Genomic DNA, 22,642 nt, shown 5'->3' on the forward strand with positions numbered 1-22,642 from the left:
CACTTGGGAGGGAGTTCCACAGCTGTGGGGCCACCACCGAGAAGGCCCTGTCTCTCTTCCCTGCCAACCGCGCCTACAATGGGGATGGGACTGAGAACATGGCCTTCCCTGAATATCTTAACAATCACACAAGATCATAAAGGGAGATACTGTTGGACAGGTAAGCTGGACCTGAACCGTTTAGGAATTTATAGGCTAAGGCCAGCACTTTGAATTGTGCTTGGGAGCAAATTGGCAGCCAGTGGAGTTGATGTAACAGGGGGGTTGTGCATTCCCTGTACACGACTCTGGTTCACAATCTGATTGCTGTCCGTTGGACTACTTGGAGCTTCCGAACAGTCTTCAGAGGTAACTCCACATGGAGTTTGACACTTCTTTAATTGCCATGGCTCAAAGTTAAGGAATCCTAGGAATTATAGTTCGGTGAAGAACTATTTGGCAGAGGAAGCTAAATACCTTGTAAACCTATAACTCCCTTGATTGAACCATGGCAATTAAAGTAGTGTTAAATTGCATTAATTCTGCAGTGTAGATGCACCTTTATCATCAAGACTTCTCATTCAAGGGCAGAGACTGAATTAAAGACAAATGAGAGCATTCTTCCTATTCTTTCTTTGATTGAACCCTGGACAATTTTGAGAATAGGTGAAATGGGTGATAATTTATATTAAACTACAGAGTGATTTTTTAAAAGCCGACTGATTATTAACATTCACTGGTGCAGTTTCCTTACTCAAATTATTAGGATTCACAGACTTGCACAATTATACTCAAGTGGGACCAGTTACACAAGTAATGATAAGCATTTTTTTAAAATGGAGAAATCCTTTGGAAGCTTTGGGAGTAGACTACAGCCTCTTGCAGTGAAGCGGTACCTCCAAACAGCCGCTCTCCCTGCCTGGTTCATCAAGCTGCTGCTTTGTTCATTTTTTTGGCAGGTGGTCTCTGAGCTACATGTGTTCAGTGCAATCCGGCCTTGGCGCTTCAGAGATTACAACAAGGTAAAGTCTGCTGTTTTTAATTATGAGCATATTGGGGGGTGTGAGAGGAGGATTCATCTAGTTCTCATCCCCTTCAATCTTTGTGCCACTCCAACATAGCCACATAATGCAATTAACCTATTTTTAAGTGTGCTGGATTTTTTAAAAGAAACAAATTAGATCTGGGATAGGCTGGAAATGTAGAATGAAGTACATTCCTAGTGGGGTTTTCTTTGACGTCTACTTGGATTTTAGAAGAATAGCATTATTATCGTTATAATCAAGTGCATTCTACCTCCTGGGAATCCCAAAATATTTCATGAAATGTGTTCTCAAAGGTTTTCATGGCCAGAATCATTGGGTTGCTGTGAGTTTTCCAGGCTGTATGGCCATATTCCAGAAGCATTCTCTCCTGACATCTCACCCATATCTATGACAGGCATCCAAGAGGTTGTGAGGTCTGTTGGAAACTAGGCAAGTGAGGTTTATATATCTGTGGAATGTCCAGGATGAAAGAAAGAACTCTTGTCTGTTTGAGGCAAGTTTGAATGTTGTAATTGGCCAGCTTGTTTGTAAAGCCTTGCAGCTTCAAAGCCTGGCTGCTTCCTATCTGGGGGAATCCTTTGTTGGGAGGTGTTAGCTGGCCCTGATTGTTTCTTCTCTGGCATGAAAAAAACCAAAACAAAAAAAAACCCAAGTTGGTAGCTTTCCCAATATCTGATAAATAGATTTCTAACATGTTTGAATTCCTTAACTCTTCGGGTCAATAGCCAGTGATTGACATATTCCAGAAATATGGAAAAAAGCTTTTCTAAAACCTCCTCAAACGTGTTTCCCATAATGTTAACAGTTACTACAGCATCTTTCACCATTGCTGCTTTGTTGTTTTGCAGCTGTAGCAGCACAAACACTGTTAGCTTAACATTTGAATTCTGGACGTGGATTTTTGCATTTCCCATTTTGGCTTTTTGAAAGTGGGCATTATGCTATTTTACAGCCAGACTTTATAGTTGTAGCAATTTACCTCTTGGAGCAATATGAACCTGTTCATTTGGGCCTGACTCTCAAAATGCACCTGGTGCCAGCTGCTTGCCAAAATGTGGATCAAAGAGAAAGAGATGGATGCTGAAAAAGAAGAAGTGTGGGTTAATAGACCAAGACATCCATTGAGTACAACATACTAAGCCAAGTTTGAGGGCTCCTTTCTAACATCTCTATGACTTGAAATAATCCCAAAATGATGGCATTATAGCAAAGCATCTTTTTTCCCCCATTTACATTGACTTTGATGCCTGTTCTAAATATTATATGAAATGTTTGTTGTTAGTTGCACATAATTCTGATTCTAAAATATAAGCTGAAATGTTTGCAGAAAACAAGAAAACATTTTGATTTTAAGATCATCAGCTCATGAGGAAAGGCACATTAGCCTTTTGAAACTTGATGTGCTATTTCACTCAGCAAAAGACATATGTACAAATTACAAAAATTGGAAAAAATATATTGGATTGCTCCATCATGTGGCCACATGGTAAGATGTTTTAACATGCTTTCCAACAATTTGTAATGGACTTATTCATATGTTAGACTCATGAAGAAGCAATCTCAGATCTTTTGCTTTACATGTTTAGAGATGATGGTGGATTGTGGGATAATGGCTGAACTCAGGGGACAAATTCACAAATTAATTTATTCATTTATTTGTGCTGGCTTTATCACCACCAAAATACCTTGAAATCTGAGGGTTGCACATGCCCTTCACAAAATTGCAGAGGACCATTCCCCTTCTATGCTTCTCTCCTCATTCTTAGGGACTTTAAAATTTTATACCTTTCATCCTAATTTGGCAAGGATAGTTCCAATTATTTTTCTGTAATATCGCTTTTCCAGCTGCTTTTGAAATGTCCTAATCTTTCTCTCCACCTCCTACTTTCACCTTTTGTTCTTAGCTTACTTCAGTCACTACAAACTGAGTTCAAAGTGTACTAGTACTTTTCACACACTTAACAGGGGTGAAGGGGGAATGGGGACAGGACCAGAATCTTGCCCTTTCCAGTAGACTTAGGATGAAGCAAAGTACTGCAGCTTCTTCTTGCTCAGTGGTTCTCAACCTGTGGGTTCCCAAGTGTTTTGGCCTACAACTCCCAGAAATCCCAGGCAGTTTAGCAGCTGTTAGGATTTCTGGGAGTTGAAAGCCAAAACATCGGGGGACCCACAGGTTGAGAACCACTGTTCTAGCTAGTTGTTGCAACTCAGGGTAGATTCACCTTGCTCAAGACACCACCACACACCAAGGCTGTAGGTTTTGCAGTTTACTGAAGAAAAAGCAAAATCAAAAACATAGAAGTAAAGTTGCAAAAGTTCAATAGCCAAAACAGAGTCTTAAATGCATAGGCAAAGTTTCCAAAATCCAGAGGCAAATAACATGAAGTATACTCCTTTAGCATTGGTTAAACAAGAATCCATGGCAGCATGACAAAGTCCCCAAAAAATCAAGAGCAGAACCAAAGTCCCAAAGAGCTAGAAGCTTTCCCCAAAAGCCGAGGTAATTTCAGAGAAGTTAACAGGGTATAAGCAACATTGCACTGACAATGGACAGACTTCAATCAGATCGTTAAATATGTTTCCCCAACATGAAAACATTACGTTGACCTTGAATATCACGTTTGTTGGCAAGGCGCGCACTTCAGCAAACCCTTAATTGCAAACGGTCCTCTCTAATCAAATCTCCATTTCAAGGCCGGATACCTCATTATCCTGAGACTGTTCACCCTGGGAACCGAGAAACCCTGAACTCCCAGATGGGGCTGACTCTTCCACCTGCAGCTGTGAAGTTTCACTATCTTTATCTAAAACAACATTCCTTTCCCTGCGGAACAGAAATACCATCTCTTCTTCAGAATCAACACTGTCTGCCTCAATAACAGGAACAGGTTCAGAAATCTGTAACCCATCCTGAGGAAACTAGGGCTCAGAAAGCCCAGGCTCAAAGTGAGCCACAACACTAGTCTGTTCTCTCTCAATGTTGCAACTTTTGCAATATTGACTACATTCTGCTGTTGTTTAGATAGTACATACATTCTGGTTTTTATCTCTATAGGAAGTTTATTCAAAATACTCCCCTAATCTGTCACAGTTCTGGGCTAAAGAGAGACCATATTTGAACAAGGGAGTAAACAAGAAGCAAATTTTGGTTTTTTACATAAATACAAAAGTCCTCCCCTGGACTAAAAAAAAAAAAAACCAAAGGAGTGGACCATAGGGGAAATGTCCCTTAGACTTTACAGAGGGAATTTGGGGGAGCTGCGGGACTCCATGTGGCTGGTATGTGATTTTAGCTCCTCTAAATTGCAGGGTTCGGAAACCTGGAGTGCTAAGCAGCCAGGAAGTCGAAAGAAGCTGAAATGGGTTTGAAAGCAAGGCAGAGGTCTTTCTTCTTGGTCAGAAAGGATAACAGCAGAACTAGTGTTTGAAGTACTGATATAAAGCATTGGAAAATACTGAGTATTTTTATTTACAGTCATTCACTGTTTTGCCCCCAAGAATGGTGCAAAGCCCAGGAATGTAGTGTGGCACCAGTAATTGAGTCCTTGATTGACTTTAATGGTCCAATTAGAAATGACTATGTTGCTGGCACTATATATTTCACTGCAAATTATTCCTACATATCTTTAGTTCATTGGCTAATGCATTTGCATGTATAGTTTTTCTGAGAGAGAGAAGACCCCCAGGAAGAACTAAGCTCCTCCTTTGTGGCATTCAGTAACAGCGCAGATATTCTCTATTTTAAAGAATTACATTTATGGTCTACTTCATCTCCACAGAGCACGAATGCCATCTTTTTTGTTTATTCAACAGCCTTGAGAATAATGCTAAGCTGGCATAGATATTGGTAAAGATCACCCTCTGAGTTTTAGAACTCGAGTAGCAATTTGGATCTGGCAGCCTCCACATAGGATCGCAGGGCGAGGATTATTCCAGCTTCTGAGATTTCCAGGCAAAATCCTGAGAGGATGGGAGGCCTTGAAAATAACATTACGCAACTACAGTTGCTAACAGCTTGACATTTAAATGTGCACAAACATATATTTTCCTGTTTGGAAATTAAGACAACAATCTAAGTGGGCTGTTCCCAGGTCAAGGTGCAGTGAGAAGATTATTTTTCTCGCATACATGTGGAGAACAGATAAGGAACATTTATTAGAATAGTAAAAGAAAAATAACATACAAAATGTATCAAATCAAGATTGACATTTGAAATCTGGAATCAATTAAAATTTGTAAATTACAGTAAGATTCATGGCCAACTAAAGGAGCACAGAACTTTAAAAAACAGAGGAAGGAAAGAAGAAAAGAAGGAAAAAGTTAGGGAGGAGAAGGAAGGAAGGAAGGAAGGAAGGAAGGAAGGAAGGAAGGAAGGAAGGAAGGAAGGAAGGAAGGAATGACAGGAAGCTCCCATGGCTGGAGATTTTCACATAGCCTTCACTGCTTGCCTGAAGCTGACCCTAAGAAAACATGAAACCCAGGGTCAGGCCCTGAGATTTGAATATCCTAGTCCCCAGATCTGGTCCAACATCTTAATTTGCAGACTCTCGTATTCTTTTGCCTTACGATTTTGTTTGAAACCCTGCTATTCTTTTGGGAAATCACAGAGACATTTTCACACATAGCTAAGTCCGCTCAAGACCTTGATTTAGTTGAATGGGTCAATTACATTCAGCCCTCAGTATCCATAGATTCTCCCATCCATGTCTCAAAAACATTTTTAAAAAATCCCCCAAAGCAAGCCTTGACTTTGACAAGCATCCACATATTTTGGTATCCGTGGGGAGTTCTGGAACCAAAACTCAGTGGATAACAAGGGCACACTGTACATGAAGATGACTCAACTCACATTTACCACTGTAGAATTATCCATGTGAAAACACACACACACACACAAATGTGTGTGTAATTTTTTTTTGATAAAAGTTCTTAAAATTGTCTTATGGTAATTAGATTCGGTGACATTGTTTCTCAAAGCAGAGCTATCAGGTGGAAATAAATATCTTTTTTTTCTTTTCTGGCATACTGAGCACATTTGACATTAATTTTTTTAGACACTCGAAACATGCAAGCCCTTTGAGAAATACTTAGAGTTGTATTTTATATGAAAGATGCTACCTACCTGCCTACACACACACGTTACATTGTCAGAATCAAAAGTCTATTGGAGACCCAAGAATTAAATAGCAAAGATCATGTCAGGTCATAGTTACATCAAATGCAAGAACAAACCTCCCACTTCGTAAAGCTATCATAGGTTTGCACGCAATGGCTTAGGAATCTTATGACAGCATAAGGGTGTGTTCCCTTTGTAGTATAAGCTTAATTTTCTTGTATTGTTTTTATTAATATATATTATTAATATATATTGTTTCCTAATTGAAATGCTGCATTCCTAAAATCGGTTTTTGAATAAGTTTCTGGATCAGGGATGGACAGAGAAAGTATATAGAGGCTAGACCATCCCCTTATGTAGTGTCCTCCAGGCAGCAGGGAAAAGGGATATTTAGTTTTGTTTTGCTAGGCTTTTTATTGGAAAAGCACTTTCAATAATGTGCTGCATTGTCTATATGCAGCCTTTTAATAGATGGTTTTTTTAAATAGTTTTTTTAGCTGGCCTGAAGAAATCTAATCATCCTAAAGTGGCTTCAAATCCCCCAGATGAATGACAATACACTGATGTAGTGTCGAAGGCTTTCATGATTGGAATCACTGGGTTGCTGTGAGTTTTCTGGGCTGCATGGCCATGTTCCAGAAGCATTCTCTCCTGACATGTCTTCCACATCTATGGCAGGCATCCTCAGAGGTTATGAGGTCAGAACCTCTGAGGATGCCTACTATAGATGTGGGCAAAACATCAGGAGAGAATGCTTCTGGAACATAGTCATACAGCCCAGAAAACTCACAGCAACCTGATACAATGATGATTCGAATCTCTTGTTTGCTCTGAGTGTCTGTTACACTCAGGGTCTTTTTGGTGATAACAATGAGGATGGCACCAGTCTCAGCCAGCAAGAATAGTCAGACGCAACTGGATCTGAATTACACACAGTGTGAAAAACATACCTATGATTTCTTTAGTTTCTTTTACATGAAAGTAAATGTAAGGAACATTGTGAATGGAATAGGAACATTTACACCTCCTTTCACCATATTGAATTTCAGAATTCCTGCTCTCCTACTTCCCATGAAATATGTTTTTAAAAGACCAAGAGTAATGCCATTGATACCTTATGGTGTATGTTGCATTGCCCCAAGGGCTCAGAGGCCAGCTATATTAGCTTCTTAGTCATTTGAGGATGCCTCTGACTCTACTACTATTTGTGAGAGCTCCATCCTCATGTAATTCCTGGCATTGAATAGGGGCAGGGGGATGCCAACATTAATAACACAGCCATGTTTATTTTTAAACCAAACTTTTCATCAGTGTCATTGACAGTGACAACAGCTGCCATCACCATGGTCTCTGGAGCATTCAGTCTAAGAGACTTCTGCTGTCTTGTGACTTCTCTCAAGGCGATGTGCCGCACACAACCATCCCTGTATTTGCCAACCGACAGCTTCTTGCTGCAGGGAATCTTAGGCTCTATGGCACATTTGCCTCAGGTGCGCAGTAACAACAATTATGCCTATTCAGCTATTTGGGTGGCCTGACATGCTAAAGAAAGCTACCCAAGTGGCACAAACAAAAATGGGATCTGACAAGGTGATGAGAGCAGAATGCTCTGAGATGGCTGCCTTTTGCTTTGCCAGAATGCTTGCTCCACTACTGTGAGCCAGGAAATCAATCTATCAGGCAGTGGGCTTCTGTCCCCAACTTCCCAGAGGTAACATGAAAACTGTGGCTTGGGGATACTCACTCTGTCTGGCCATCTGGGTTACAATGATGGGCATAACACTGATCATGGAACCACAGGTGGTAAACTGGCACAGTTACACTACTGAAGAGAAGTTGTGATATTGAGGTGCTGAACCTGATATGTATCCATTATCTGCAGTGTGAGTTGGTATGATAAAGTCCTTACTCCAGTAAATCCTTACTTTGTTCCCCACATGCACAACTACTTTTAGCAGTCCTTAATCTAACTGCCATATAAAGGTTGCATAAAGTTTGTTGATACTTCATTACTAGCCTGTCTGTACCAATGATTATTTTTCATGGGAGCAAAAATGTCCAGACAATTCCATAGGAGAACTTATACATATCACAGGCATGATATTACAGTGGGATTAGAGTGCTCTGATTCTACTTGAACTACCACAGATGCTCTCCACCAAGTATTGGGTTTTGTAATTTAGTATATACAGATTATCCTTTATCCAGAACTCCAGAGTCAGAAGTACTCTAAAATTGTCCACATGAGTGGCTGAGATGGTGACATCTTTGCTTTCCAAAGGTTCAATGTATTCACATTTTGTTTCATACACAAATTAAAAGTATTGTATAAATTTACCTTTAGACTAGATGTTTGATGTTACAACTGGGTTGCATTTCCAAGATATCTCATTATAGACATATATGCAACTACAGGTATTCCAAAACGCAAAACACTTGGCAAAGCCACCTCTGGGTATTCCTTGCTTATGAAAACCTCATGAAATTTATGATGTCTATCTAAGATGACAGGTGACAGTAAGGTACATATAAACACACAAAGTACTAGAGTCTCTGGAAGAGAATTCAAAACACCCTAAATTACAAATTTCCAGATTTCATAGGACATAGCCATAACAAAAAAAGAAAACAAAGAAGGCAAAAAGGTTGTCTCTTGAGACACTGGAAGAAGCCCAAGAAAGGAGGAAAGCAAAAGGAAACAGTGACAGGGGGAGATGTGCCCAATTAAATGCACAATTCCAGAGGTTAGCCAGAAGATATAAGGAACTATTTTTAAACAAGCAATGCATGGAAGTGGAAGAAGACAACAGAATAGGAAGGACAGGAGACCTCTTCCAGAAATTTTCAGGCAAAAATTGGCATGATAAGAAACAAAGATGGCAGGGACCTAACAGAAGCTGAAGAGATCAAGAGAAGGTGGTGAGACTATACAGAAGATCTGTAAAGGAAGGATAATAACATTGAGGATAGTTTTGACGGTGTGGTGACTGAATTAGAATCAGACATCCTGAGGAGTGAGGTGGAATGGGCCTTAAGAAGCATTGCTAACAACAAGGCAGCAGGAGATGACGGGATCCCAGCTGAACTGTTTAAAATCTTGAAAGGTGATGCTGTCAAGGTGATGCATGCCATATACCAGCAAATATGGAAAACACAAGAATGGCCATCAGACTGGAAAAAATCAACTTATATTCCCATACAAAAAAAGGGAAATGCGAAAGACTGCTCAAACTTCCGTCCAGTGGCCCTTATTTCTCATTCCAGTAAGGTAATGCCCAAGATCCTACAAGGAAGACTCAAGCAATACATGGAGTGAGAGTTGCCAGATGTACAAGCTGGGTTTAGAAAAGGCAGAGGAACGAGGAACCAAATTGCCAGTATCCACTGGATAATGGAGAAAGGCAGGGAGTTTCAGAAAAACATCAATTTCTGTTTTATTGACTATTCTAAAGCCTTTGACTGTGTGGATCATAACAAACTGTGGCAAGTTCTTGGTGGTATGGGCATACCAAATCACCTTGCCTCTCTCCTGAGAAATCTGTATAAGGACCAAGTAGCAACAGTAAGAACTGACCATGGAACAACAGACTGGTTCAAGATTGGGAAAGGCATATACTTTTACCCAACCTATTCAACTTGTATGCAGAACACATCATGTGATGTGCAGGGCTTGATGAATGCAAGGCTAGGGTGAAAATTGCTGGAAGAAACAATAACAACCTTAGATATGCAGATGACACCACTTTGATGGCCGAAAGCGAGGAGGAGCCTAGGAGCTTTCTAATCAAGGTGAAAGAAAGAAGAAAGCACAAAAGCTGGGTTGCAGTTAAACATAAAAAACCCCAAGATTATGGCAACAAGAATGATTGACAATTGGGAAACAGAGGGGGGAAACGTAGAGGCAGTGACAGACTTTGTATTTCTAGGTGCAAAGATTACTGCATACGCAGACTGCAGCCAGGAAATCAGGAGACGCTTACTTCTTGAGAGGAGAGCAATGCCCAATCTTGATAAAATAGTGAAGAGTAGAGACATCACACTGGCAACGAAGATCCGCAAAGTTAAAGTAATGGTATTCCCTGTAGTCACCTACGGATGTGACAGCTGGACCACAGGGAAGGCTGAGTGAATGAAGATCGATGCTTTTGAATTGTGGTGCTGGAGGAAAGTTCTGAGAGTGCCTTGGATCACCAGAAGATCCAATCAGTTCATACTTCAGGAAATAAAGCCCGACTGGTCATTGGAGGGAAGGATATTAGAGACAAAGTTGAAGTACTTTGGCCACATCATGAGGAGACAGGAAAGCTTAGATAAGACAACTATGCTGGGGAAAGAGAAGGAAAAAGGAAGAGGGGCCGACCAAGGGCAAGATGAATGGATGGTATCCTTGAAGTGACTGGATTGACCTTTAAGGAGCTGGGGGTTGGTGACGGCCGACAGGGGGCTCTGGTGTGGGCTGGTCCATGAGGTCACAAGGAGTCAGAAACGACTGAACGAATGAACAACAACAAGCCATAACAGTTAAGGTGAAATTATAGCTAATTTCCAGCAAATGGTGAGGAATGCCGAGCATATCTAGAGGGATACTTGATTCCCATTGTTGCTATATACACCATCATCTTGGATTTTAGCTATACTACAGTCTTTAGGACTTACATCTGGGGAGATGTATAAGATGATGCTGTAAGCTTCGATGGTATTTTATAACCAGCACATTCATTCCTCTTTTCTTGTAACAACTTAACCTCTCCCTCCTCTCCCCCAATGGCCTCCTTGCTCTTACTGTGCTGGTTTAAGTCAATACCATCTTCTGTTCTTGTCCTGATAAAAGCACATCATATAGCTAAACTAGTCTCTGCTGACACTTTGTAACTGCTAATTAGGCATGCCCCATGCTTGGGATGCAGAGCTCTTAGCAGAGATGATAAAATGTACAATTAATATTTTATTAATTAAAGGCCACTGAATTTTTTCCCCTCAAATATGCCCATGAGGAAGCAACAAGTTGTAACAGTTCTTTCATGCACTGTCATTTTTCTTTGGGGGTTGAAGAGAGGATACAAGGGGAGACCTTCTGTTAATCAGGATTATTTTTCCCCCTCTCCTGATTGTGATAATGAACTAGAAGAATGAATGGTGTTCCCTCCTAAAAGAATTGGTAGCCATAAAAATTGCCCTCAGACCTAAGAACTTTATACTACCCAAGTTCTCAACCATAGCTACTATAAAGAACAAACAAACAAAAAAAGCAGGTGTTCGTGAGGAATCATAGAAAAAACACCATCAAAAACAAGAGGGATTGTATGAATGAAATAATGTAGTCTAGATATACACAATATGTATTTATTTATTTATTTAAAACATTTATATTCTGCCTCTCTCACCCCGAAGGGGACTCAGGGTGGAGCACAGCATATATACGGCAAACATTCAATGGCAGGACATGAATTCATTACATGCAAACATAAATGTTAAAAACATTTCTCTCAATATTAAAATACACTATTTAAAATTGTCTTGATCATCTGCGTCTAATCTAATTGGCCTGGTAAGGTTTCCTATCGCTGCTTTATTGCACTGTCCCCAAGAGTTTGGTCCCACAGCCAAGTTTTTACCAACCTTCTGATGGACAGGAAGAAGGTGGCTGATCTGATCTCACCAGGAAGGGAGTTCCATGGCCGGGGGCGGGGGGAGGCAATCACAGAGAAGGCCCTCTTTCTCGTCCCCATCACTCACGCCTGTGACAATGGTGAGATGGAGAGCAGGGCCTCCTGGAGGATCTTAATCTCCATGATGGTTAATGGGGGAGATGCATTTGGACAGGTAAATTGGACCAGGGACATTTAGGGCTTTATAGGCTCATATTGAATCATATTGAAAACATATATATTATATACAGATTAATTCTTATATGGAATTTCAGTTTTTTTCCAAAATCATCCACATAGTTGTCTGAAATAGTAGCACCTTTGCTTTCTGATCGTTTTCTGTATTATGCACAAAATTATTTAAACAATATTGTATAAATGGCTTTCACATTATATGTAAAATGTTATGTTTAGACTTGGGTCCCATCTCCAAGTTATCACATTAAATTATCTGAAATACAAAAATCTGAAATCCAAAATACTGCTAGCATTTTGGATAAGAGGTGTTTAACCTGTCTTTATAAATACAGAAAAATGTGTGTGTATATATAACAGAGACCTCCCATTTTTTTAAAATAGAAAAGCTTCACTGCTGAGATCATATATTGAATAAGCCTTCCATGTTTCTTCTCTAAGTTGCTTCCCCATCATAACAAACAGATATAACTCAGGTTTCATTCATAATTTTAACTTTAAAATGTATTCCAACATCATATGGATCTGAGTCCAATATTTATTTTCCTTAGAACATATATGTAATGATTTTAAGCTGTTGTTCATTCGTTCAGTCGTCTCCGACTCTTCGTGACCTCATGGACCAGCCCACGCCAGAGCTCCCTGTCGGCCGTTACCACCCCCAGCTCCCTCAAGGTCAGTCCAGTCACTTCAAGGATGCCATCCATCCATCTTGCCCTTGGTCGGCCCCTCTTCCTTTTGCCTTCCACTTTCCCCAGCATAATTGTCTTCTCTAGGCTTTCCTGTCTCCTCATGATGTGACCAAAGTACTTCAACTTTGTCTCTAGTATCTTTCCCTCCAGTGAGCAGTCGGGCTTTATTTCCTGGAGGATGGACTGGTTGGATCTTCTCGCAGTCCAAGGCACTCTCAGAACTTTCCTCCAACACCACAGCTCAAAAGCATCGATCTTCCTTCGCTCAGCCTTCCCTAAGGTCGAGCTCTCACATCCGTAGGTGACTACAGGGAATACCATGGCTTTGACTAGGCAGATCTTTGTTGCCAGTCTGATGTCTCTACTCTTTACTATTTTATCGAGATTGGACATTGCTCTCCTCCCAAGAAGTAAGCGTCTTCTGATTTCCTGGCCACAGTCTGCATCTGCAGTAATCTTTGCACCTAGAAATACAAAGTCTGTCACGGCCTCCACGGTTTCTCCCTCTATTTTCCAGTTGTCAATCATTCTTGTTGCCATAATCTTAGTTTTTTTGACGTTTAGCTGCAACCCGGCTTTTGCGCTTTCTTCTTTCACCTTGATTAGAAGGCTCCTCAGCTCCTCCTCGCTTTCGGCCATCAGAGTGGTGTCATCTGCATATCTGAGGTTGTTAATGTTTCTTCCAGCAATTTTCACCCCAGCTTTGCATTCATCCAGCCCCGCACATCGCATGATGTGTTCTGCATACAAGTTAAAAAGGTTGGGTGAGAGGATGCAGCCTTGCCGTACGCCTTTCCCAATCTTGAACCAGTCTGTTGTTCCGTGGTCAGTTCTGACTGTTGCTACTTGGTCCTTGTACAGATTCCTCAGGAGAGAGACAAGGTGGCTTGGGATGCCCATCTCACTAAGAACTTGCCACAATTTATTATGATCCACACAGTCAAAGGCTTTAGAATAGTCAATGAAGCAGAAGTAGATGTTTTTCTGAAACTCCCTGCCTTTCTCCATTATCCAGCGGATATTGGCAATTTGGTCTCTCGTTCCTCTGCCTTTTCTAAACCCAACTTGAACATCTGGCAACTCTCGCTCCATGTATTGCTGGAGTCTTCCTTGCAGGATCTTGAGCATTACCTTACTGGCATGAGAAATAAGGGCCACTGTACGAAAGTTTGAGCAGTCTTTCGCATTTCCCTTTTTTGGTATGGGGATATAAGTTGATTTTTTCCAGTCTGATGGCCATTCTTGTGTTTTCCATATTTGCTGGCAAATGGCATGCATCACCTTGACAGCATCATCTTTTAAGATTTTAAACAGTTCAGCTGGGATCCCGTCGTCTCCTGCTGCCTTGTTGTTAGCAATGCTTCTTAAGGCCCATTCAACCTCACTCCTCAGGATGTCTGGTTCTAACTCATTCACCACACCGTCAAAACTATCCTCAATATTATTATCCTTCCTATACAGATCTTCTGTATAGTCTCGCCACCTTCTCTTGATCTCTTCAGCTTCTGTTAGGTCCCTGCCATCTTTGTTTCTTATCATACCAATTTTTGCCTGAAATTTACCTCCAATGTTTCTAATTTTCTGGAAGAGGTCTCTTGTCCTTCCTATTCTGTTGTCTTCTTCCACTTCCATGCATTGCTTATTTAAAAATAGTTCCTTATCTCTTCTGGCTAACCTCTGGAATTGCGCATTTAACTGGGCATATCTCCCCTTATCCCTGTTTCCTTTTGCTTTCCTCCTTTCTTGGGCTACTTCCAGTGTCTCAGCAGACAACCATTTTGCCTTCTTGGTTTTCTTTTTCTTTGGGACGTACTTTGTTGCTGCCTCCTGAACAATGTCTCGGACTTCTGTCCATAGTTCTTCTGGGACTCTGTTTACTAAATCTAGTCCTTCAAATCTGTTCTTCACTTCCACTGTATATTCGCTAGGAATGTTAGTGAGATCATATCTAACTGGTCTGTGTATTTTCCCTGATCTCTTTAGTTTTATTCTAAATTGGGCAATAAGAAGTTCGTGATCTGAGCTACAGTCAGCTCCAGGTCTTGTTTTCACCGACTGGATGGATGTCCGCCACCTTTGGCTGCAAAGGATGTAGTCAATCTGATTTCGGTGTTGACCGTCTGGAGAGGTCCATGTGTAAAGCCGTCTTTTAGGTTGTTGGAAGAGAGTATTCATTATGCACAGCGAGTTTTCCTGGCAAAATTCTATCAGCCTGCGTCCCGCTTCATTTTGTTCTCCCAGACCATGCTTGCCTGTGATCCCAGTTGTCATTTGACTTCCCACCTTGGCATTCCAGTCTCCTGTAATGAAAATAATGTCTCTTTTTGGTGTATTATCCAGTAGGTCCTGCAGATCCTCATAGAACTGATCTACTTCTGCTTCTTCAGCAGCTGTGGTTGGGGCGTATATTTGGATCACTGTAATGTTGAAAGGCTTTCCTTGCACTCGAATTGAGATCATTCTGTCATTTTTTGGGTTGTATCCAAGCACCGCTTTAGTGAATTTCTTATTAATTATGAAGGCTACTCCATTTCTTCTATGTTCCTCTGGTCCGCAGTAGTAGATCTGGTGGTCATCTGATGTGAAGTGGCCCATCCCAGTCCATTTCAGTTCGCTGACCCCCAGAATGTCTATCTTTAGTCTTGACATCTCACCAATAACAACATCCAATTTGCCCTGGCTCATAGATCTTACATTCCAGGTTCCTATGGTGTGTTGATCTTTAGAGCATCGGATTCGTCGTTCGCCTCAGCCGCTAGCCTTCCTTTCGGCTTTGAGCTAGCTGCGTCATCACATCTGGGGCTAGTTGAACTTATCCTCTGCTCCTCCCCAGTAGCATTTTGGCCATCTTCCGACCTGGGAGTCCCATCTTCCAATGGCATATCGACATATCTCTGGTTGTACTGGTCCATTTAGTTTTCTTGGCAAGGATACTGGAGTGGTTTGCCATTGCCTTCCCCAGGGATCACGCTTGGTCTGACCTCTCTGCCACAACCGTCCCATCTTGGGTGTCCCTTCACGGTTTCGCTCATGACATCATTGAGGTGCTCAAGCTCCAGCGCCCCGACAAGGCGGTGATCCTTTGCTGGAGATTTTAAGCTAGGACTGTAGATAAGAAGTTCCATGCCTGGTGAGCTTCCATTAAATCACATCAGCCAGGGCAAAGAACAAAGCAATCTGGGTTGAAGGCAAGCTACAGAGGATTATTACAGTTTGGCCAAAAGGGAGGCAAGTACCAAACAGACATTTCTGGTTCTGAGAAGACAAAAGTGCAAGACCCAGACAACAAAAGATGGTAATCCTGAGTGACCAGAGGCTTGGCCACCCTTTCAAAAGGCTAATGTTTGTTTTAGCCTTCTCTTCCGTGAGAACTATAGCCCTCTAGTCACATTTAAACAGATAAACAGTCTAAACACAGCCCTGGTAATAAAGGGATTATCTGTCTCACCTACATGCACAAAGAAAACTGTCTTATCACATCTGAGAAATTGCTGGTGGGAATTATTTAATATTTCAGCCACCTCCATTCTCATAAATTTATGTAAATATAAGGGACACTGGAGGAACTGATACCTTCGCCATATGTTTGACAGAGTTTTATACATTTAAGAATTGATACAGTGCACAATGAATACAAATCACACAGAAATAACATTCAATACATTTATTAAACGGTTCAGATATGATATATTTCAGGGTACAGTCACTGCCAGGTCTTCCCAGGGCCTCCAGTGGTTTTGAAATGGCAAAACTTCAAAAGAGTTTAAAATGTTTAACAAATAAAAATCAAATAATATATCCTGCTTGGAGTCTCTCTGAAGGTCTAGATTAATATGGAGAGGGGGCTGCCATGGCTCGACAACATACGCACTGCATATGATAAAGTATTCTTAACTTTTTATCACATTTCAGGAATTTGCAACACTCCTGTGTATCTTAGAAAGTCTTTCAGGAGTTATGTGCTATGCAAACATAATATTGTAAGCATTTTTTCCAAGCTCTGTAGAGACTTAAAATGCCCATGAGGAACTGACGATCACAATGAATTGAGTCCAACATGAGCTTATTTAATATGGTGATGTCTATAATGTTGGTTCAGCTGTTTTCTAAGGATTGGCTTATAAATCAGTAGATAAGATACTGTGGGACATTAATTCAAATCTTGCTAGGTTTGTTCAGTAGTATTAACTGGTTTAGTTCAGACTTGGCATGATTGGCATAATGTATCTCAAAGGGCTATTGTCAGGTCAATTAGAAGTAAATGTTATCTACTCTAGCGTGTTATCTGTTACCTATAATTCTCCTTGCTGGCTTTCACCGTGGCTTTGTATTTTGTTGATTGTTTGCTGGAAATAATTTCCTCTTGCAAGAAGAAGGATTGGCTGAAAAACAGTTTCTAAATACTGTTGGATAGGGTACAAGCAAGCAAAATGACTCCATCAGAGAATGCAAGATTGGGTACGATGCACAGATAAATGAACACTTACTAGAAAGAACTCAATCTTTATAAAAAATAAAAGTGTCTAAACATTTTTGACTTCTTGATGGTATCAAGGCAGACACTCACTTCAGTGCAGTGCTGCTATAGTTTGTTCCTTTCGTTTAACCTTTACTTGCTTGTAAAATCCTTCCACTGGGGGTTTCTAACCTATCGCCCTTTACTGGTATTGGTTTTGCGTTTTTAAAATGCAGCTAGTTCAGTACATCTGTGAGAATTTTCTTACTAGATTGCAAATAGGACTCATTCTAATACTGTTGAATTTCAGACAGAACCTCCCCCATGCTTAATATGTTGGTATAGTCAACCCTTATACTGTTTTGTACAATTTCTCCCCCCCCCCCACCACCTCTTTCTTGGGTCAGTTTGTCAAATCTCAGAACATCAGTTGAAATCTTAAGGAGTAATTATGTTTCTGAGGATGTTCCATAGAGATGACATCCTGAAAAGGCCCTGGGGAAAGGCATTTCTTTGGGCATATGGTCATGTTTTCACCAGCTCCAGTAGCAGCAGAAATCCTTGAAAATCTACCCAGGTATTATGTGTGCTGTATGATGTGATGGAAGTAATAGTGGTAGCAGCCATTGGTGCTGTTGTTGTTGTTCTTCTTGCTTTATGCATATTTCTTCTGAACTTCAAACCACTGAGAGAGGTCATCTGGAGTTTTGGAGTGTGATGCCATCTATATGCATATGCCACCCAACTATTTTATTCCTTTCCACCTAATTCCAAGGAAGCGGTTCCTGTGCTAAGCTGGTTCCTGGTAGCTGTAATGGACTGGATGAGGCAAACAAATTGAAGCTTAATCCAGACAAGACAGAGGTGCTCCTGGTCAGTCGAAAGGCCAATCTGGGAACAGAGTCAGCCTATGTTAGATGGGGTCACACTCCCGTTGAAAATGCAGTTTCATAGTTTGGGGATACTCCTGGATTTGGATCTGAATCAGGAGGCACAGGTAACAGCAGTGATCAGAAGTGCTTTTGCACAGTTAAAGTTAGTGCGCCAACTGTACCCATTCCTGGAGAAGTAGGACCATGGTGGTACCTGCCCATGGTAGTACATATCTTGGTTACATCTCAGTTGGACTACTGTAATGTGCTCTACATAGAGCAGCCTTTGAAAAGTGTGCAGAAACTTCAGTTGGTCCAACGAGCAGCAGCCAGACTGCTAAGTGGGGCCGGGTACAGGGAGTGAACAACTCCCCTATTACAGCAGCTCCACTGGCTGTCAGCACATTTCTGGAAACAATTCAAAGTACTGGTTTTGACCCACAAAGCAATATACGGCTCTGATTCAGGTTATCTGAAGGACCGTGTCTCATTCTATGAACCTCTATGATCAACTGGGGAGGGCCTTCTCTCTATCCTACCAAAAGTGCTTTTGGTGGGAACACGAGAGAGTGTCTTTTCGGTGACTGCTCCCAGACTGTGGAATTCCTCCCAAGAGATACCAGAATGGCCTCATCTCTACATTGTAATTGTCTTTATTGGTCTTTAACTGTATTTTTAACCTAACACACATCATACTGTTTAATTGTGGGGTTGTTTTGTATTTGCTTTGTTTTAAATTGATCAAAATGTGTGGCTGTTGTGAGTTTCCTGTGGGAGCAGATTTCTTTCAGTGATAGGACTGGCTATATAGAAGCTACATAGAAATAAGGGAAGTAAGAAAATGGACATTTAAACAGGGAAATAATAACATTGGTGATTAAGATGACTGGAAGGACACACAACTACCCCTACCCATGTCCCTGTTTTTTCCATTTTATTTATTTTTCTTTTTTCTCTTCTCCTTTATCTCTTCTCCCCTCCCCTCCCCTCGTACTATCCTTACTTAGTTTAATTTCAAAAAATTAATTTCTCCCTCAGGGAGAAAGGCAGGTTATAAATAAAGTAAATGATGATGATGATGTATGGCAACCCTAAGGTGAGCCTATTGAAAGGCTTTCTGAGGGTGAGTACGGTATGTGTTACTGGTATACGATCATGAAATGGGCTTTCATGGCCACACAGGGACTGAACCCTGGTCTCCAGAGTCCAACATTCAAACCACTACACCACACTGATTCTCTAGATACATTTCCTCCCATTCCAAAATGTTTCTTTACTGATGCAGGGTTACCATATAAATTCATTAACCTAGTTTTTCTGAAGTTCAGACATGGGATGCTTTTGACCCAGCAAGCCTTTTTGATGATTAGTACAATAAGTAATCTCACCTGGTCTGAATTTACACAGCAAATAGATGATACTGTTGTGTTATCTAAGCAATCAGACCTGGCTTCATGCTTACATGCTGATATAATTGAGGGCAAGTGATAGCGGCTGATAGTGAGGGCAATGTAAATAATACCAATTTTTGCCAAGAGAGATAACGGTCACTACAGAAACAAGTTATACCGTGTTTTGGTATTTCCAAAAAGTTTGTTGTTTTATTTTTTTTAAAAAGAAGAAAGACCTTAAAGACTTTTGTGTCAACTTTATGTATTTTCTTCTTTTTGAGAAAGTAAAACTTTGGAAGAGAGAGGCAATAATTACAGGTCAGAGCCACTTCTACTTAACTGATACATTTTCAGCCTTGAATGTATTTTGAATTGGAACCATTGGGAAGACAGCCAGCAGCCTTCTTTAACAGAAACTACATTACTAAAGACTTTTTGTGAAAACCTTGGAAGAAGACAATTAAGTACAGAGTAAATTGCTGAAGCCTTTGGTAGATCAGGTAACCTTTATTAAGCTAAACTATCTTTGCTCGCATCTGCTAGCTGGTGTTGAATCTGTTCCTGGAGAGGGCAGCTGTAAAAGTTTCATTGATTTTTGTGCAGCTAGCTTTGAAACCTTAAAGGTCAAATCACGCTTAAATCAAGGTTCTCTGAAGCTATTCAATATACCCTTTAGCATTTGTTTCCACTTATTGGGATGTCCAGTCCTCCCATCTTTAGGCCTTTGTGTGAGTTTTTGACATACATGCTGTATATTATCCTTTTTTGAAAGGCTTTGGAATAGAAGTGCTTTGGATTTTTTCTTCTTCCAGAGTTTGTAATAACTGTATTTGATTATACATCCATAAGGAGATGTCGCAGAGATGGAATCCAATTCTGAAACATCATGTATGTTTCAGGTACAGCTTAGCTTACACATATAGCCTAAAAGTATTTTATAATACAATATTTTATACACTATTTAAATAATTTTGTTTATGAAACAACGTCTGTGTACATTGAACTATGACATTTGTCTGCCTGTCTTCCCAAAAGATTTGCAGGATTTTTCAGAGGCGGTGCTGATGGAATCATTCCAGGAGTTATATGTGACATCTGTAGACAGGCCAAATTTCGCAGGTGTATAGCAGGGTTGGGAGGACAATGGCTTTATAAACAAGCACCTAGGTCTCCCTATGGAAGCCCCGGTCCTCAAACACTCTCTGCTTCATTTGGAAAAATGCTGCACTCACAGAGCTCAGGCAGTGTTGTATTTCAGTGTCAAAAAATGGAACATAATTGGCTCAGAGAATATTGTATAGTTGGAAAGGACATGATTACCATGAAGCCATCCAGCCTCTGTTTAAAAGCCCCCCAAAAAGGAGCCTCCACTACATTCTGAGGCAGAACTGCTCTTACAGTCAGGAAGTTGGGTTGTTGTATGTAGGTTTTTCGGGCTATATAGCCATGATCTAGAAGCATTCTCTCCTCATGGTTCCTGAACCTTGGTTAGGGCTCCACAAGCATTTTTGCAAAACAGACAGAGAATGTCTTGTAAACAGAAAGGAAACATTTAATTAAAAAGTGAAATTCCTATCTGTACCTGAAATTACCAGCATTTGTACAGTTTAGATTGGAGTTTATTTATTTGTTGTGTCAGAACAACCAGTCAAATTATATTAGATTGGAGTGTCTTTCAGGGAGGGGAGTGAGGCAGGTTGTAGGATGATAAGTGCTGCCAGTTTTCTTTACACACCCACTGTTGCTTGCTGGAGTGTAAGCTTTCTGATATTAAAAATCCCTTTGTTTTTATACTGGGAAGCAGTGGATGAGGGTGGGAGGAAGGTTCCTGACTCTTCCTTTCTGTTTGTATTTGCTGTCACTGGCCAAACATCTTCCCAGCAAAAGTCATTTGCTCAGAATGAGGTGGCCAGGATCTATTGGACTGCCTTCTCCACACAGCTCACATGGCTGGATACCTTGTTCTGATATCCAAGCAAGTGACTTCCCTAGTGGGGCTCTGCAGGGAAACTGTTTGGCCAGGAAGACATCAACAGGCAAATCACTTTTGAGGAGAAGGAAAAATAAAAATGGTGCTGATTTAAATTTGGGTGTGGGCAACAGGTAGGTGTGATGCGAATGGGGTGAATCTGGAGCAGCTGGGTTTTTTGTGTGGTTTAGACAAGCTCATAGAGGGGAAGACTGATGAATTTCTATATTCTTTTCACCTGTTCTGGTTTGACTCTCTTGACAGACAAGAAGCAGGATATAAAACTACTATCACTACTACTACTGTTACTAACAACAGTAAGAATAGCTTTTTCTTCTCTTTCCCCACTGGCACTCATAGAGATGCTGGTGTCACTCCCTCTTTCAGAATCAAGCATCTCTCCTGAGAGAATGATTGACTGGATAGCCTGCTTTACTACCAATATGGGAACCAGGCATGTAGCCGGGGGGGGGGGGGGGGGGGGCTTGAGGGGCTTCAGCCCCCTTCGAAATTCTCATGGTGGTTCGTGAAAAGGCCTTACTGGTGCATTATTTAAACTGTTATGTTTATTCATATCATGATCTAATCACCATACTCAATATATCCCATATGCATGGGGGTATTGGGGTAATGATACAAAAGGTTTTCTAGGCTAGACCCTCTTTCACTCAGACTCAGCCCCCCCGAAACTCAGCCCCCCCGAACCCCCCCTGAAAAAAATTCAGCCCCTCCCCCCTGAAACAAAATCCTGGCTACGGGCCTGATGGGAACCAAATCAATTCACAAATAGATGAAAATGCACTGGGACTGTGGCACAGCTGGCTGGGAGTCAGCTGCATTAAGATCACTGCTGACCAAAAAGTCATGAGTCTGAAGCCAGACCGGTAGAGAGTAAGCTTCTGACCATTGTGTAGCTTGCTGTTGACCTTTGCAGCCTGAAAGACATTAGCATTAGGGCTGGGCGGTTTCGTTTCGTTAATTCGTAATTCGTTAATAATTCGTTAATTTTGTTGATTACGAAGCGATAACAAACCATTCTGGAGCAATTTTTTTAAAAAACGAATTTTTAAAGACGTTTTGTAAATGCTTCGTATTTTGTTATTGTATTCGTTTCGTTATTGTTCCGAGGTCGTTTTGTTATTATTTCCGCATGTCTGGGCCAGTTTTATGGTTTAATTAGTGAAAAAAAAATTATAATATCACACCAACAGTCAACAACAGAGGGAGAGGGAAGCTTCAGAAGTTTTTGGAGGTTTTTTAGCGTATTTCGCGGTCGCG

General features: G+C 40.9%; 1 long non-coding RNA gene across 1 annotated transcript in view; it reads left to right on the plus strand.

Moving 5' to 3' along the window:
- Window positions 1–898: 898 nt before the first annotated feature.
- LOC132761844 (uncharacterized) overlaps window positions 899–22,642 on the plus strand; it is a 146,569-nt gene continuing 124,825 nt past the window's right edge. The window contains exon 1 of the long non-coding RNA XR_010909103.1: window positions 899–1,001. This is a non-coding gene — a long non-coding RNA (uncharacterized lncRNA). The remainder of the gene's footprint in view (window positions 1,002–22,642) is intronic.

Source organism: Anolis sagrei, chromosome 1, assembly GCF_037176765.1.
Source record: "Anolis sagrei isolate rAnoSag1 chromosome 1, rAnoSag1.mat, whole genome shotgun sequence".
Lineage (NCBI taxonomy): Eukaryota > Metazoa > Chordata > Lepidosauria > Squamata > Dactyloidae > Anolis > Anolis sagrei.